This window comes from Podarcis cretensis (genome assembly GCF_951804945.1).
Source record: "Podarcis cretensis genome assembly, chromosome: 6".
Classification (NCBI taxonomy): domain Eukaryota; kingdom Metazoa; phylum Chordata; class Lepidosauria; order Squamata; family Lacertidae; genus Podarcis; species Podarcis cretensis.
This window is the reverse complement of record NC_137175.1, coordinates 46,852,696-46,865,634: the sequence shown is the minus strand read 5'-3', so window position 1 is coordinate 46,865,634 and position 12,939 is coordinate 46,852,696. Positions and strand designations below refer to the sequence as shown.

Below are 12,939 nucleotides of genomic sequence, written 5' to 3'. Positions count from 1 at the left end.
GGCTGTAAGACCAAAGTCCAGAATCTAATGTAACCTAATGGCACTGCTGTGTCCATCCATCCAAACCTTTCCCATCCATTGAACAATAGAAGGGCTACTATATCTAGAACTGTCAGATCTCTGGAGTTGGTCCTGAGACTTAGGTTTGGGGAATCGATTCTCAGTGCCAAGGGCTGGCAAATTAAACCTCGGGGCTGTCAGCTGCTGCACACTTGATTCTTTTTTTTCAAAGTGTGCAGCCCTGCTGATTGAAACCTGTGCTATACAATCTCTGCACATGCATAGCCACATGAAACTGTGCTGATGGGGGTACACTTAAAAGACTTTCATCAAAATATTGGAGGGGAACTTCTGGCAGGGAACTTCAGACTGGTTTCTCAAGTTCAGTGGGCCTGTGAGTTCATTTACAGAGCAATCCTAATAATAATAATAATAATAATAATAATAATAATAATAATAATACTCCGCCCATCTGGCTAAGTTTCCCCAGTCACTCTGGGCGGCTTCCAATCAAGTGTTAAAAACAATACAGCATTAAATATTAAAAACTTCCCTAAACAGGGCTGCCTTCAGATGTCTTTTAAAAAACAGGATAGCTGCTTATTTCCTTGACATCTAATAGGAGGGTGTTCCACAGCGTGGGCGCCACTACCGAGAAGGCCCTCTGTCTGGTTCCCTGTAACCTCACCTCTCGCAATGAGGGAACCACCAGAAGGCCCTCGGCACTGGATCTAAGTGGCCAGGCTCCACGATGGATGGAGACACTCCTTCAGGTATACAGGACAGAGGCCGTTTAGGGCTTTAAAGGTCAGCACCAACACTTTGAATTGTGCTCAGAAATGTACTGGGAGCCAATGCAGATCTACTCAGAAGAAAGCCCCACATTGTTTTCAATTAGACATTCCCTGATAAGTGTATCTGGGACTGCAGCCTTCATTTGTTTTTATCATGCAGTAGCTTCTACTAGCTCTCAGTTGAGCCACTCATACATTTCCAAAGGGCCATCATGCTATGGACGCTGAGGCAGAATGGCAAATGGAGCGCTGCCCCACCAGCCTCAGTCTACGTTCAGCCAGCCCCCACATGCCTGAAATTTTATTGCGCAACTACTCAGGGGGTGGATCTGCTTGTCCTTGGTTTTAGCACCGCCTACTGTTGGTCTCCCTGCCTTCTGCCCTGTCAGTCTCAGTGGGTACCATCTACCACTGCCCCATCATGTCAAAACTGAAGCTGATGGCTTTGCCTAGAAACTAGAGAATTTGGAGAATATTGTTTGTGCTAAGTGCTCCTCCCTGGCTCCTCCAGCTAAAGAGGTTCTGAGATCGGGTGGCTTGGCCATACCTGTGCTTAAGATCTGTTGCCAGTTAAAGTAGACAATTTTAAGCTAGATGTACTAGTGTGCTGACTTGGATAAGTCAACGTCGTATTTCCTATGATGTGTCCATTGACTTAGACCTTCATTTTACACCAATAAATGGTATGGGGTACTTAATTAAATCCACAAGACTCACTCTCTAACTCGCTCCAAGTTCAGCCAAAATCATGTCCCACTCCCACAGTTTGACCCATAGTTTGAGCACTGATTCTATGAAAAATCTGGTGGGATTCCTAGGGTGCATTGTTGCAACAGAAGCCCACTGATTTCTGTGGCATATTGCAGGGGGTTGGAGAAGATGATTCTATGGTTCTATATGTCCAATGCAGCACTAAGTAAGCGTCCCATCTGCACAAGGATTCCCACTTGCACAATGAGACTTTCCCCCTCCCATCCCCCTGTGCACCCCCTAATCTAACTTCCCAGAGCAGATTTGGGATGTGCATGGGCAGGGGGGTCCCCAGTGCACAAGCAGTAATCTCTGCACTGGTGGGACGCTTACTTAGCATGGCATTGGATACAAGCCTATAGAATTTAGCATTGTTGCAACTATGCTTAAAAACCATGAATTTAGCCTTCCTCACACACAAAAACAACCCACATTATATGAAGTGAGTTCAGTGTCCTAGAAGGCATCTCCAACAGGAAAACACTTGAAATTCTTTTTCATTAAAAGGATGATTCTGAATCTTTAGTTCTCGTGACATGTTTTCCCCCGTATTGCTGCTTTTTAAAAAATATGAACGCTTCTACCGTTCTCAAATCTTTGTGAGTTGAGGCTCAGAGACAAAATAATAAGATTCATGCTCAAACCATGAGAACTTATATTTGTTTTGTCCCTATTCACAGTCATCCAAAGAACACTCGGGCTATGGATGCATTGCATTTTTGAATGCAGCTACTGTGGCTCCCCAATTACAGTTCAAAGCAAAGTAACCGCTCCCAATTTGAATGCCTGTTCCAGTCTGCAGACTAGGAACAGGAAGATTCTATTTGCTGTTGGGAGTAGGTGAGGAAAAGAAGAAGGCTAGATTAAATCCATTCACAAATAACAAGATTTGCATGCTAAACACCTGCAAGCTGCTTTGGTATTTCACTTCCCTGAATGAAAAAGCAACATCCATGACTTTTAAAAGAAAGAAAGAAAAGTACAGAATGAATGAATTCCACAAAGATTAAAATGTTAAGTTAGCCTACTGCCGGCTCTGAAAGAAATAGACTTTTTTACATACACATTTCTTCTACTATTATGCCTCTCTTCTGAAGACTTAGTGCAGTTTCTTTTGGAAGTTCCACGCTCAATTTAGGGGTAGCTAATGTGACCATTGTCCATGCTGGCTGGGACTATATTCCAACAACACCTGGAGAGGATAATTCAAAATGTTGGTGTTGAGCTTTAAAGCTCTAAAACAGCTCCTGACACACCCTGCACCCTCCCCAAATTTGATCCAGATGGTTGTGGGAAGCCCAAAAATGGATTTAGGGGCATATTGGGGGAAGAGGGGAGGAACTTTCTGTCATGCAAGTAGAAGTCCTCATACTGATGGAATGTACACTTAGCACTATGTTGGATTCTACCCAATCCATTATGGCCCTAGTTAAGTCAACACTCTTGTGTCTTGCCTCATTAATCTTGGCTGCACTCACAATAGCTTGGTTGCTTAACATCTCAAACAACCCTCCAGAATCTATGGGGGGGGGCACAGCCCAAATGAAAACACTGGTTCTGGGGCTGCATACACACTGTACCTTTAAAGCAGCTTCAAAGCACATTCCCTCCCTCAAAGAATTCTGGACACTGTAGTTTAAGGATCGCTGATAACTGTAATTCTGTGTGGGGTAAACTACAGTCCCCAGAATTCTTTGAAGGAGTAAATATTCATCAGGCATGCTTTAAAGGTACAGTGTGTACACAGCCTGGATACTATATAGACCCACAGCGGAAGCATAGCTCTTAATCCAAGAGCTAAAGTGAAGAATGTCCTGCTTTCTTTTGACAGAAAACTGAATCACTAAATTCCAAGGTCAAGGAGAGAGCCAATATCTAAAAGCAGCACTACTGATGCCTGATATACTGAGCCTACCTGCCAGTCTGTGCAATGCAGCTCACTGTGGCTAGTGCCTCATACTTTTCATTTAAAGGCTGGGAGTGTGGCCAAATTCATTGTTTTTGTCCTTGTGGGGAAGCAGATGGATGGGCAGGAGGGAGTTGGATCAACAGATTCTGGGACTAACATAGACCAGTAAGGCAAGCAAAACAGATAGCAGATTCTGAGCAGCCAGAGAAGAGCAAACCCTCTTCTTACACAACTGATGAGCCCCTGAGACACACTAGGACCAGCATTCTCTCAGACATCAGAAGTGGCTGCTTTTGTAAGGAGCTCTGGCAACTTAGGGCTCATCCACACTTCCTTTTGTGCTGTGCTTTCCAGGCATAGGTCTGGGATTTCCAAGTCTGTATGCAAGCAGGTTTTTGTTTTTCTTTGTCCTGGCACTTTCTCCAGGAAAACCCACATTCTACTGCTGAATCAGAGCAAATGGCAATTCATGGAAAACCTGATTGCCATTTGCTCTGGTAAAACACAGGTTTTACCTGTGACAAAAAAGAAACCAGTCTAACATGGACCTGAAAATCCTGGACCTGAGCCTAGAAACACAACACAAAAGGATGATTGTTTCCATAGCAATAAAGAGGGGGATCCAACATCAGCAGCAGTTTGCAAATTTTCTATGTGGAGAAATACAGGCACTTGCATGTGTGCATACTTCTGATTTATCTAGTACAGATGCAAACTAGTTTCATACAAATACATACATTTATGTAGACAACCATCCCTAACCACATAAAAATACTTCCTGCCATATATCAGAACTTGAAAAGCTGTAAATCACTTGAACTTGAAAAGTTCATCAACTCTGCTGAATTAAACTAAACAATTTTGAATTTTATTGTGTTATTATCTTCCTTAGTAGGTTGTGCAAACTGTATCATTGTGGCAGTGTTGGATGTATGGCAGTGCAGGCAGTTCCACCACACAGGGTGCTGAGCTAAGGGAGGGCAAAATTAAGAAGATCCATTTGGGGGCGTCAAATTTTGGCCTCACACAAGGCACCATAATACAAAAGATTACCAAAGTCCACCCCTAGCAGGGGGCGCTGGGGATGAGTTTATGGAACCAAGGGAGCAATGGCACAGAAAAGTATGAGAACCACTGATCTAAAGGGCCACAGCTTCCCCAGTCCTGCAGTAGAGAACCTCTCCTCCACCTTAATTCCTTGTCAGAACCTAAGCAAGTATGAAGAAGTGAAGTATCTTAGCTCGAGTTCACCACAAATACAAAGATCCCCAATTCTGCCAAATATTAGTTCCATCATGCACATCATGGCCCAGGGAATGTGATCCCCAGCAGGGGAAGGCAGCGTCATGCTGGTTTAGCGGTATGTAATTCCATTAGCCTCTCAACCCTTGTTCTCTTTGCTTATCTGCTACGTGCTCAGCTCTGGCTCAAGCTAAGACTTTCACAGGGCTCACCACGCTGCTTGGCAGAAAACCAAAAAATGGCCTTTTTACCTTCCTCTGCAAGGACTCCTGGGGATCACATCAATGGAGCTGCCAGAAAAGGATGGACTTAAAACCACCAATGCTATCAATAAATGATGGTTTTACAGGAAAGCTTGCTGACAGTCCTCCAAGGGCAGGTCCAAAATACTGGGTTGTTTTCTGCTCACTCCAATAGCTTGCTCTGATCAAATCCCTGGCACAAGAGGAAGGCTGGATGCAGCCAATGATCTGCTAATTGAAAGAGCTGCCAGTTTGGTCACTCAGTGCAGAAACTCTCCCAGTAGAAAAGCAACCCAAATGGTAGGGTTGCCAGTAGAAATCTGATTCAGTTCACATCTAAAGGCAAATCTACCTAATATTCACTTTTGGAAACATTACGCAAACTGAAGAACAGCCCTTCTTCAAAACATATGCAAAAGTGCATATTCTAAAGTAAAGGGTATATTAAAATCTATATGATACTGAAAACAACTACAAAAATGTTTTGTAATGGGGAATGTTGCTTTGTAGAAATATGTGCATTAGGCAAAATTTTCTTGATGACTTTTTTTTAAAATTGCAAACTGCTGCGGAAATCTGGAAAACTGGATCTTTCAGTTTTAATTGCTTCTGATGGTACCTCTGGTTGCGAATGGGATCTGTTCCGGAGGCCTGTTCACAACATGAAAAGAGCACAACCTGAAGCGTTGTATCTGCGCAGTGCAATTTTGCGCTATTGTGCATGCGCGGTGGCAAAACCCAGAAGTAACCCTTTCCGGTACTTCCGGGTCGCCGCAGGACTTAACCTGAAAGAACATAACATAAAGCAAATGTAACATGAGGTATGACTGTACCTAAATGCATGTGTACAGTACAGACTTATTTCAGTAGAGGTCTGAAATGCATTCTTTGTCAAGGAGTTTCTGCCACCCCTGATAAAATTTCATAGTTGGGACCCTGAGAAAGAGCGGGGAGGGGGGAGGAGGAGGCAAATTGCCATGCTGCATAGTTAAACTATGGAACTCACTCCCACAAGAAGTTGTGATGGCCACTAACGTGGATAGTTTTAAAAGAGGATTAAACAAATTGGTGGAGCAGAGGGATATCAATAGCTACCAGCCACAATGGCTATGTTTTACCTCCAGTGTCAAAGGCAGTGGGCCTCTGAATGCCAGCTGCTGGGAGCTACTCAGTCTTTGCTTTTGGGTTTCCCACAGATATTTGGGTTGCCACTGTGAGAAGAGGATGCTGGGCTTGGCTTCTTGTCTCCTGCTTAAGAGGGTAGGGCTCGCTCCAACGGCTTCAAATTGCAAGAAAGGAGATTCTGACTAAACATCAGGAGAAAATGACAGTAAGAGATGTTAGACAATGGAACAGACTGCCTCAAAAGGTGGTGGACTCTGCTTGCTTGGAGGTTTTAAGCAGAGGTTGGAAGGCCACCTGTCATGGATGCTTTAACTGAGACTCCTGCATTGCAAGGGGTTGGACTAGATGACCCTCGGGTCCCTTCCAACACTACGATTCTATGATTCTATGACTCAATGAATTATTGAACCAGCAGGTTCTTCTTGTGTTTTTTAAGTTAGGAGCCCATCCTTCTGCCAGGGACAGCAGCGTCTCCACAATTCTGTCTTCTCTCTGGAGTGGAATGCAGCAGCAAACAGATGTGAAACATCAGCACAAAGTCCCCCACCGGCCTTATTTAAGCCATTGTGTTAATTCAGCTTTAAAGCCAGGAGCTGTTTTGGCAGCAGCTAAATTTAGAAAGAGCTGCAAGGTGCTCCTGCCTGAGGATGGGAGTATGCTGGTTGGTGGAATCCAAACGGGCAGATAATCAGAGTGGAAAATGTTGCCTTTGAATGTGTTAACGGCCTTACATGTGCCTTGCACCACAACTGAACTCACTGCCTGCACATCTGTGTTGGAGCAGGGTGTTCTGGTGGAACAGGCTTCAGAATCCACAGCGTGTGATCCTTGGGTTCTGTTTTTGTACTCTGGACATGACACAGAAAGAACGGGGTAAAGGTGGCTTCCAGCAGGGCAGATTCTTTCTGGATCTCTGGGTTATCCTCTGTAGCACATCATGCCTGCAATTCTTATCCACCTACCCTCTGCTGTCTCTCACCTTCCATGCTGAGTGACAAGGCAGAGTCAAGTCCTGACCTACATTCCTCAAGGTGAAATCCTTCTCCTGTTTTCGAATGAGATTCAGATATTTGTTTGGACTGACAAATACTGCAAATCCCTTTCACACCTTGGAAGAATGTTGGTGAAAGCGACACAATCTGCATAATTCCCAATTTGCAATTCATCATTTATGAATACGCTGTTCAAGTTGTCTGCCAGATGCCCAGGATGGTTCTCAATCAATGCTGCTCTTCAGCTGTTTGAAAGAACTTCAGGATGTCACCACATAACAAATATCTGAGAATGCAATTAGCCAATACTGGACTCCCAAATGAGTGAGTCTCTTGACACCCCTGAATCTAGCCATGTGAGTTGTCATTTTGCATTAGCTAATGAATTATAAAATTATGAATTGCCTAGTAATAGACTGCAAATAGGGTATACCAAATTAATGAAATATAAATTAACTAAGTATGAATAGCCAATTCCAAAGGCATATAACATAATAGATTGTTTTTTTAAAAAAAAACAGGCTCGTCAATTCCACCCAATTATGAGACAATCACCTTTCTTTTTAATCAAATCTTAGAATCCAAATATATCAGATCTGAAATGGGAAAAGATTCATCTGGCTATCTATAAATCTGGCCTTTGGGTTTGGCAACAATGGAAATCAGAAGCTTGAATGCTGCATTCAGTTTCTAATTTATGGAAAGCAGAGTGCTGGGCTTAATATGTCTTCCCTATGGTATATATAGAATGGGTATTGGCTTCACTGAGAATTGCCTGTGGCATATGTACTATTTGAAAAACAACAGAGAGTTAAGGTGCAGGATGCTCCCTCTCCAGGCTAGGATGGGATTTTGACTCACCCATCTCCTCTAGGAAGCCCTGTAAGACTTGCTTATTTCACTAGAGGGCATGGTGCACTGGTACAGTGCCATAGGGTCAGTTATATGAGCCAGTCCATGCCCTGGGCACCATCCTGCACTCCCCACTTCCTTTTATGCAATCTGGTATTAGTTAGCTGCCTACTTTAATTAGAGCCGAGAAGGAATTGGGTGGTGGGTGCTCTCTCACTAGCCCGTAGGGCATTCCCCCCCCCACACACACACACCCTTTTTCACCTGGAAGTCTCTCCTAGAAGAGCAGGCACTGTAGCAAATTAGCTGGGCCTAATGGGAGTTGCATTCCAAAACATCTAGAGGACACCAGTTTGGCCGAAGCTGGCTTATCCCCTAGTAACTGTGGCTCATCTTAATCATACGTTTCTTAAAGCTTTTTGCTGCTTTTGCAGCAGCAAACTAATGCAGCTACATTTCTGGAAGGCTTTCAGATGCCGCATACTTTGTCCCATCGGCTAATATGCAAGTTGGCTGGATCCATTTGGTCATTAGTAACACTTTCCCCCACAAAGAGTAAGAGAAGCAGTGGCAGCAGGGGAGTTTTCTGCCAGTATATTGCCTGGAGTCTGGGCACTGACTGCTGCTGCTGTCTCCTTTTGCGTTGCTTATCTCATCAGCCGGTGCTGAAGGCATCATGCTTGGTGCAGTCTTTAATAACCCAGGAGCATGCTGACAGGAACACTTTGTTAACAGTCTCTGAAATCTAAATCCACCTTGCCTTTCACTCTCCTATTCATTTCCCTCCACTCCTTTGAAATTTATAGCCCAACAACACATCCAGTCACATTTCCTAGACTAATGTGCATCTCCCGAGCTTTAGCTAATATACAATTCTGGCACTGCAGAAGAGAGGGTGCAAAATTTCTTCTTGACCCCTGACCACTGGAGGCAGGTGCTTGGAGCAAAACCTCCCTCCTTCCAGCTCATAAATCTCCAGGCATATTTCTGGAAGAGGCCAGAGCTAGAGGGTGTCAAAATTCATTGCAGACGAAGTAGGGAGGGACGCAAAGTAGAATCTTCACAGCTCTTTGCCTTTGAGAGTGTGGTTGAGAGCCAGAATTATATGGTCAGGTCACATCCATACCATATACTTAAAGCACTCATATACCACTTTAACAGTCATTCAGAATCCTGGGACTGCTGGATTCACAAAGCTGATTTCACAGAGCTCCAATTCTCAGGACCCTTAACAAACCACACTTCCCAGAATTCTCCATGACTGTTAAAGTGCTATGGTGCGGATGTGACCTCCATTGTTAGCAGAGAGCACTATTCTACAACCATTTTGGATGTCTCTTCACTAGCACCTTGGCTCAGAAAAGGCTACACTTTTTTTCTGGGAAAGTGTCTGTATAGGCATAGGGGCTGAAAATCTGTCGGGCAGTGAGCAGGCCTAAGATGTATGTCTTTTTTTAAAAAAAATAATATTTATTACTTTTAAACCTTACAAACAACAAGAAAAAGAAAAGGAGAAAAAAAGAAGAAACAAAAGAAAGAAAAAACAATACAATACAATATATAAACAATACATCACACAACATTAACACATTAAACTAAACAAAACAGAACAAAAACAATTTAAAAACATACATCATACCATTTCAATGCCTTATCTTTCATTCCCTTGTTTCATCGACTTCCTCTCACCTCCCTTTTTGTATTCCACTTCTATTAATTGTTTCAGCAAATCCTTTCCATCTTTCACTATTTTCTGTCATATAAATATCTTAACTTATTTTAACCTTATTTTCCATTAATACTATAATATTTATTTATGCTTAACTCCTTATAACACTTCTACTAAGGACATATAATTTCATTCCAACATTTTTTCTAACACTCATTAATTTTGCCATATTTCTATAAATAAATTTTAAACTTTTTCCAATCTTCTTCCACCGTCTCTTCTCCCTGGTCTCGGATTCTGCCAGTCATTTCCGTCAATCAGGTATGTCAACACCCATGGTTGCTAAACAACTGACGAGGCCTGATGGTGATGAGAAATGAAGTCCATTGTTTATCTTAGGCTACAGTCCTCAATGCAATTTTTGTTGGTGTTTAGTCGTTTAGTCATGTCCAACTCTTCGTGACCCATGGACCAGAGCACGCCAGGCACTCCTGTCTTCCACTGCCTCCTGCAGTTTGGTCCAACTTATGCTGGTAGCTTCGCGAACACTATCCAACCATCTCGTCCTCTGTCATCCCCTTCTCCTTATGCCCTCAGTCTTTCCCAACAACAGGGTCTTTTCCAAGGAGTCTTTTCTTCTCATGAAATGAAATTAGGTTCAGATAAAATCTTATGGTTGCACCTCATTTGCACTGTGGGTAAGACTCTGCTATGAGAATTCTTAAGCAAACATTTTCAAGGGCAGTATTTTACAAACTGGCCCCATCAAGTGCAAGGATTACTGCTTTTGCAATGGGAATTTCCCCTCTCTTTTCCTGCATGCACCTCACGCCCTCCCCAAAATTGCTCCAAGGGTTGGGGAATCTCCTAGAGCAAATTTAGGGAGGTGCTGGGAGAGGAGGGGGAAAGTCCTGTTGTGCTGACGGCAGAGATGGAAGGATTTGTCAGTTTTAGTTTCTCTGTTTTTCTCATTTTTCCAATCATTAATTTGGTTCTCTGCAGTTTGGAGCAATTTGCAAAAAAAAAAAAAAAGTCACTCATGAAAATTCATCAGCATTTTAGTGCAAATGTCTCCCAATAAACACATCTTTATATGTGCTTTTGCCTAATATATCCACTTTATGCCTTTTTAACATTTTGGTACACATTCCCTGGTTGGAGAACTGCATTGCAAAAATTGGATAAGTGTAAATTTCAAATAATAGTTGTGTTTCCATTTGCATATTGTTTCAGAAAATGTGAATTTGGTAGATTTGCTTTAATACATACTGAACTGAATTTCTCCTTAGTTGCTAGCTAGAGGTAACGCTTTGCTGGTGGAACCCTGATTTAGCCCTACATTCAAGAAATCAATCTGTGTAAGTTATAATTTGGCCTTGGCTTCTGTGTGAGCTGATACCATTACCTTCCAGACCCTAATTTATTTGAATTCTATGAAATAAGCTTTGTTTTATTTTGTTCTTTTTAATGCTGAATATTTATTAAAGTATACACATTATTAATTACAAGATTTGTATCCTGCAATCTAATTAACCATCCTCAAGACAGAATACAAAAATAAAATATAAACTGTTTGATATACAATACAAGACAAAACTGCTTAAAAACACAACCATCGAACAAACATACCCCAAAGAGTGAAGCATACAGAGGAAGCCACCAACAAAATCGTTAAAAAGCTTGAGGGGGGTGGGGGGGTGTAAGTAGAGGAAGAGTCAAGCAGAGTTCTCAGAGGAGGTAATTCTACAAATGTGAATTCGCATTTGAGGCGGATCTTAGGGGCAGGTTCATATGGGTGTAGGTGATCCTCCATGTAACCAAGCCCAAATCCACTCTTGAAAGGTTAAGATGCACATTTTAAACAGAGCCCAGAAATAGGTAATGAAAGCAACTATTGCAAAATTGATGTGATAGGGTCAGATTGCCTTGCCCCTGCAAGTGTTGTGGCAACTGAATTTTGCACCAGCTGAAGTTCCAAGATTGTCATTAAAGGCAGCCCCATGCACAGAGAATGTCAGTAGTTTAGTCTGGATATAATCAGCACAGGTCTAACGAGGCCTGGTCCACTTTCACCTAACAGAGTCAGATTGAAGCATCCTAAGCTGGTTAAATGCACTCTTGGTCATTAAGGTTATCTCTGCCTCAGTAGGTAATGCTGGGTCCAGGAGTATCCCAAACTGGGTGTTTATATCTTTAGGAGGAGGGTAAATCCATTCCATACTGGCTGCAAACCAGTTGCTTTGTAACAACAATATACAAATATACATCAACAACAATCAAATTTCTCCCTGCCCCTGCAAAAAACCGCACCCAAGAACAACACAACTGTAGGAGTAAAGTTAATGAGATCTAAACAGCAGTAAAAGGTAACTAATCATTAAAAGCCTGGACAAATTCAAAATATTGGCCTGGTGCCTAAAGCTCATCCAACTAGACAATAGGCAAACAGCTCTAGGGACAGCATTTGCAGGGAGCCACCACATAGAATACCACCTCTCTAGTCACCACCTGGTTAAGGTCTGAGGCTGTTGGCACTCAGGGAAAAGCCACTATTCTTGACTGGTATTTCAGTTATGAAATGGAGAGCTGACTCCTGTGGAATGTTTGGCATCTTTGCAATTAAAAGCCTTCCAGTTCTGCCTGCAGCGACCTAATCCAGAAGGTTACATAAATACCGACAGTAAATGGGAAATGTACCTGCTACGATGAATTATGGACACCCAAAAGAGGTGGCCATTTAGCATAAGAAATGTGATTTCTGTAATTATGTAAATGCAGCCTAATTAACTTTTCCCCTTGTTTTTCAAAATCCTCTCTCAATTAAGTCTGGAAATCTTATGTTTGTTCTCAGTTATTCCCCTCTCTCACGTCCTACTCCCAAGCTAATTTTGCATTATTTCTGGTCCTTGCAATATCACTAGGTTGAATATCATTTGCAAACTTAATTTGCCTGATGTTTACTTTCATTTCCAGGTCATTTAATAAAGAAGTTGGGGGGAATCAGGTACACCTGTCCATTCTGTTGTACCCCTTCCACACAGCTCATGATTACATTCCTTCAGGTAGGCTCCACCTCATGATAACCTTTCTATACCAAACAGCTCATATGAGGAAGAACTTGGATAAATCTCATCCTTATATAGGTATAGGCAATCTCAGCCTTCCAGATGTTTTGGGACTACAATTCCCATCATCCCTGACCACTGGTCCTGTTAGCTAGGGATGATGGGAGTTGTAGTCTCAAAACATCTGGAGGGCCGAGTTTGCCAATGCCTGTCCTTATACATAACTGAGGTATAGGTCCTGTTCAGAGCTTGCACATGGAATTAAGTAATTCTATTAACACTGGGGCATTAGGAAAGGG

General features: G+C 42.5%; 1 protein-coding gene across 2 annotated transcripts in view; it reads right to left on the bottom strand.

Annotated features, from left to right (window-relative positions):
• GRM4 (glutamate metabotropic receptor 4) overlaps nt 1–12,939 on the bottom strand; it is a 300,197-nt gene that overhangs the window by 119,214 nt on the left and 168,044 nt on the right. The window lies entirely within an intron of this gene.